This window comes from Cyprinodon variegatus, unplaced genomic scaffold (assembly GCF_000732505.1).
Source record: "Cyprinodon variegatus isolate N-32 unplaced genomic scaffold, C_variegatus-1.0 Scaffold383, whole genome shotgun sequence".
Lineage (NCBI taxonomy): Eukaryota > Metazoa > Chordata > Actinopteri > Cyprinodontiformes > Cyprinodontidae > Cyprinodon > Cyprinodon variegatus.
Window position 1 is genome coordinate 737,189 of NW_015150836.1, and position 6,054 is coordinate 743,242.

At 35.8% G+C, this 6,054-nt stretch overlaps 1 protein-coding gene across 3 annotated transcripts in view; it reads right to left on the reverse strand.

Moving 5' to 3' along the window:
• pak4 (p21 protein (Cdc42/Rac)-activated kinase 4) overlaps positions 1-6,054 on the reverse strand; it is a 52,474-nt gene that overhangs the window by 37,989 nt on the left and 8,431 nt on the right. Inside the window, exon 1 of one of the 3 annotated variants that reach the window (XM_015387028.1) lies at positions 1,028-1,171. The exons of 1 other annotated variant lie outside the window; for it this stretch is intronic. The gene's annotated coding sequence lies outside the window, so the exon portion shown is untranslated. Of the gene's footprint in view, positions 1-886; positions 904-1,027; positions 1,172-6,054 lie in introns of those variants that run through there. One more of the 3 variants, XM_015387027.1, reaches the window with a different exon arrangement.

Here is a 6,054-nt window from a genome sequence, read left to right on the forward strand (position 1 = left end):
AATCACAGGGCTATTTTTTTCTCTATGGTTCAGTATTTTCTCAAGTAGCAACTTTAACTGCTATACTTTCCTGTCTTAAAAGGCAGAACTCTTCTAGTCTAAAAAAAACTCATTTGTTGAAATTGGGGGACCTATCGTTTGAAGCCCTTAGGGGCTTTTAAAAACAAAAATGTCTTTTTTGCACTTTATGAAACAAAGTACACTATATTTTGTGGATGAACAGCAACACTTCTCATGTAAGTTTACGTAGTTTTAACACAAACATTTATTTTTCATATTGCACCAGTACAGTTAATGAGCAACCTGTACTTGTGTGCTTGTTTGTTCTGTCTAAAATGGTTATTTTGGAATAAAGAGGTTAATATTAAAAATATTATTAATATCGATTTTTAAAATAATCGTTAGTTGCAGCCCTAAAATAAACCCTCCAGGACCATCATCAAGACTGGATATTGAACCTTCTTTCTGCCTGCATATAGACACATGACCCTAGTGCCTTAGTAGTGGCTTTAAGGAACTTTAATTGGATGTTTGGACTGGCAAACAATCACCACTACAGTGCTGATTTAAAAAAAAGAAAGAAAAAAAAAAGTATTCTCCCAGGCTTCAATAGGAAAGAAATCAGCTTCCTGATCAAACTAATTTGCATCAAACAGATTTTAATTTCTGAACATAAAACCAGCCCAACATAGTCTTGATGCAGTTTAAACCTGCAAACATGCCCATCCTCCTCCTCCTCTCTCCATGTGTCACTAACACTTGTGCAAATAAAGACAGATGAGTGTGATGGTGGAGTCCAGCAGCTGTCTCTACAGCCAGCAACAGGTCTGAATGGGAACAGTGGGAGAGAAGGAAGCAGTCTGGTGCGAATCATCCCATTAATAACAATAAACTTATCATGCTTATTTCCTTCCACTTTAATGCGTGGCGGTAGATTTTAACGCACTTTTTAAATGCAGTGAAACAAATATACTTCTTATGGTAATAAAACAAAGACTTATGATCGTTTAGGCTCAATAGTACTCACTTTCAGCGGAGCTAAAAGCCGAAGAACCGAAGCCAGCCGATAAAAATGTCCGAACCAGCAGACACGCTGCAGCAGCAAAGTTATTACCGCGGAGAAAGCAAGCAGCCTGCGGCGGCATTAGCCGAGAGAGAAGCGGAGTGTCCGTGGACTCAGAACCACGGAGCGTGTCGCATTCCTTTGGTTTCAGTATCGTGACGTTACCGGGTGAGACAGCCGGTCAGAGGAGGGAGGGGGGAGGTTAGCATGGCTGTTAGCAGCCGCTCTTCCTCCTCTCTTCCTTTTCCCGCAGGTGTTTAGTTACCTGCAGTCACGTGCTGCAGATTTAGATTTTTTTTCCCCTTCCTGTTGGCAGGTTCATCCAAAGGCTGTTTAAAATAAACTAATATGTAAACGCAGAAGAAGAGTTTATCGCCTCTTAACCGTGATGTGTTCACTTACTGTCGGTTCAAATGCTGACTGACTGAAACTTGGACAGAAACTTAGAAAAAGCCTGTTTATAAGAGTTAAATCTGCAAAGGAAGAAGACCACAGTACATATGGCATGTTTTTTTTTCTCCTGCTGCTCAGTAAATAGAAATATTGTAATAATCTTGCTGGGTTTATAATAATAAACACTATAACTTCCAGTGCACTTCAATCAAGGAAATAAACAGTAAACTAATGCTTTCAACATCTTGGGATAATTTATTTTATCATGTTCTAAAATGTGTAAAGTATAACACTGAGGGGCAAAATCTAATTTGAGATTATTTAACAATAAAAAAGTAAAAAAGTCTAAGCTTATAAGAAAAATACTAGATAAAACTGAGTTCATGTTTGAACAAAATCCTGAACTTGTTAATATTTATTGCTTTAAAACAGGGTTTAATTCACTTGTGTGATGTTTGGAACCTAGTTTCCCAGCTTTACCTGAATGCAGCATAAACAGCTTTTTGGAAAATCTGGGATTTCTCCTAATCTAATCTCATAGGATGCAGAGAGTTTGTACGGAAGAGGATTATGGCCACTGAAAAATTTTTTAAAAAGGACAAAATTCTGACTTTTTTCTAGGATTTCATACTTTTGTCTCATATTACACTGAAATTACATTTAAAAATCAGTTAACTTTTTTTTTTTTTTTTCAGTGGCCCTTATCGTCTTCCGTAAATTTTTGGTTGATTGAATGCTAGCTATTTTGTTTTTTCCTACAGTACTGATTATGTTTACATTATTCCAAGTGAATAATACAATTAAATCTAAAGTGAGCCATGGAAGTTGTTAGGGTCCGGTTAAGTCAACCTTTCTTTCTCTACAGCAGCTGCACCTTAATATTCCCAAAAAGAGTTTAGTGATAGCCAGGAGTTCTGTACGTTTTGTTATGGTGTTATATTTTTAAATCCATCTTTCAGAAACTCAGCATTTTATACAAACATTTTACATACATTTTCAGAACCAAATAATATAAAGTCACACATCCAATAGGAAAGGCTTTGGCTCAAACTGAGAATACATTGTGCTTCTGACATCTAAAATGCTTATTTTGCCTCTTGATAATTACCTCCTCTTACATGTCAAGCTGTGACAGTCTGCCTTAAATTAGCCTGTTTATCTAATCGAAGCATGCTGCTGTGAAATACCAAGCCTGCCTGTTAATATAAACACATTCATCACCAAGCACGCATAGAGAAAAAGCCAAGGCCTAATTACAACACATGATTTATGACATTTGGTCAAGCCCCTCCAGACTGTTTGATTTGTTTTCAAGAATAAATTCAACAGAAATAAGAGAGTGGATCACTTATCACCTATTACCCCCCCGTAGGTTTATTTTATAATGAACCTATACTCAGACCAGAAAGCCTTAGCCCCAGTAAGGAGAAAGCCTGCTGACATTCCTATGAGTAAAAATATAGCAGAAACTGGTTCGGCCGACGTATCAGAGCCAGAGAAGCACAAAGCTGCCAATCCGGAGGCCAAGTTCAAACAAAGCATGCAGTGTTGGAGCCAATGAGGGACGACTTTCAAAAGGCAGGTTGTGGAATGTGGAAAGGTCAATGATAACAACAAACAGAGAAAGCAGGGTAAATGAGTACACAAGGTAACTTCCTCACATTTAAACACCAACAGAGAGCAGACATTTTGATTGTGAGCGGAGCCGTTCCCAGCTTTCCATGTTCTCAAACACAAATACTTAATTTACCTTTATTAAGGTTTATTGGCTTTGTTAGCATAACAGTTATTATGGGTACAAACCATAAATTATTTTTTTTTTGGACGGATTCGAACCCCGGTCAGCCTCCGTACGTGGGTCATGCTCGCTAACAGCTGTGCCACCTGCACGCTCAGGGTACAAACAAAATGAAAGGGATGCTTGGGAACAGAAAAGTTTAAAAAGGTGTCAGAAAATTTTATCCCGGTACTTCAGGGATCCATAACCCTGATAGTTTTGTTTTACATCCTTTTAATGCAAATGCAGTTTAAGTAATTCTTTGCACTTCTATTCGAAATGAGAAACTACTATACACTTCAGTGTAACTTTATAGTATACTTCTACATAAATTACCAAAACAACCTGAAAATAAAATAGCTCACCTCATCTTGAATCTACCTCAAATAATTAAGAGGAAAACTTTTTTTAGATTAATTTGTTAAAAAACTTAAAAAATGAAGACTCCACCATTTTATGTCTTGCATTAATTTCTCATGAAGACCAGTTACATATATACATATACAACTCCTGCCAAACATGACAGTGTAAAAAATATGTCTGGGGGAAATTAGTATATTAATTATGATAATTATTGACAAGATTTAATGCGCCACAACATCATTGGAAAAAAAAACGTTGCTGCATCTCTCTGAGTTTTACACTCAGTGGTAGGCTTATAAATTAGGCCTAGTATAAACCTAGCCTAAGGTTGCCTCTTGGAGCTCTTAGAAAACCCCCACTGTCTTTAAAAACTGAATAAAAAGTGATTCAGTCAGATAACATCTAACAACTAATGTTCTAAGATTAATGATTGAAAACATACGGTTAAACAGGACAGTTTTTTTCCATTTTTGATTGGCGAAATGCAAAGTTATGCAATAAATTATTAATTAATATGTATTCTTTCCTGATGATGCCTTAAAAAAAAGACAGCAAGCCTGAGCACAGAACATGTTGCTCCTTTTCTTTTTATACTGAAAATAAAACCCTCAAATTGTATTTATAGATTAAGCAGTTAAAAATATATTTTGGTTCAATACTGCTGCTAAAAACAAAGTCAGTTAAAATGAAGGTTTTTATGGATTTTAAAATGTGAAGGTGTTACATACAGGATCATGGCAACAAGAGATCAACTGAAATAGGTTTTTAAGGCTAATGGCCATTATTTTGACACTCTTCTAACGAATCCTTCATATGTGCTGCCAAGAGATTAATCCACAAACTATTTGTTTTTAGCACTAAAATTAGTTTAACAGGAAACAGATTAGGCTGAAACAAAAGTAGTCCTGTCCTTGATTTGCTTCAATGGAAGCAGAAATTCAATGACTCACCAAAGAACTGGAAATGATGTGGGGATATCCAACTAACAGGACCGTCCACACTAATGATAAATACAACAGCAACCACAGAGGCACAAAAAAACAAGTCGGACAGGTGTGTACCGAGACCCGATACTTGTTAGCTCATGCTAATAATTAAAACAGTTTTTTATACAGACTTTCAAAACATACATTCATTGAAAACAAAACTAAGATTATAACTATCTTCACATTTGAGCGGACATAGTTGATGTTAAGTAAAATATTCAATGTGCATTTCTCCCAGCAGCAAACCAGTAAGATTTTAGTTCAAACTTGGTCTTTTATTTATTTCTTACCATCAGACAGACAGTATTTATGTACATATAACTGGGTCTGCATGCCTGGAGGTCACTGTTTACCAATATTACATAAGGTAACAGTTTCTAAAAGGCTAAAATATTGAAATATACTTTTTTGTAATAAATATAAGTCAGATCTTGGTATTTATATCAAAGATGCACCAAGGAGTGGAATAGTGACTAAAATGACTTTATCTGATAGTGATAGAATAGAAAGTCCCTTTATTGTCCCACAATGGGGGAATTCTGGTGTTTACAGCAGCAAAAACATTACAGAAAAAAAGGTAGCACAAATATGGACCTTAGAAAATGTATGAGAATAACATAATAGTGAAGAGTTAAAAGATAAACAATAAAATACTGTACTTTAAAGCATTTATTAATAACCAATATACAACTAAGGACATTTTTACAGTAATGGATATTTGAAAATCGCAGCAACATAAGAGATGTGCTAATGACAGCAGCAAGTATTTTGTAACTGACTAAGGTAGAAACTGCGAAATCAGCATGAATGTAACAACTTATTGAGATTGTTGGGAACAGTGGTGGTTCTAGAGTCTTCCAGCTGCTGGGAGGAAGGATCTGTGATTACGCTCCCTGGTGCATTTAAGGTGCAGCAGTCTGTCACTGCTTTAGAAAAAACGTAGAGACGTTAGAAGCTACTTCATAAGAAACTACTTCCTACTGAAGCATGTCAACCCTTCATTCAGGCTGTTGGCTTCGAACAGGATGCAAAATCTTGTCATGACATATGCCAAATTTTAAAATCAAAGGTCTAAATCTCGAGGCACAGACACTGATGAAAATGAATAAACCTAAGCAGTAATATAGGATGCTTAGAGTATCCTAAATAGTTTTTCATCATTTTCTTGTAGTTTGCAATTAGTAACACATTTAGTTTTGTCATTTTGTTCTAAGGAACCCTTTCATTTACTCAATGCTTACCTTAAAAATTATACACATGAATAGATGTGATGGTCTTTATCATTATGTGCAGTTTCTAATCTGCTCAATGATCAATCATCAATTCCTTCATCGACACAAGTAGTCACTAACTGCAGTTTTTTTACTCACTTTTCCAGTTTTTCTTATTCGTCAGTTTTTCTATCTTTCTATAAACCGATAGCCTTTTTTTCGGGGGTTTGTTTTTACAGCACTAGTGGCTTGTTTTTTTTT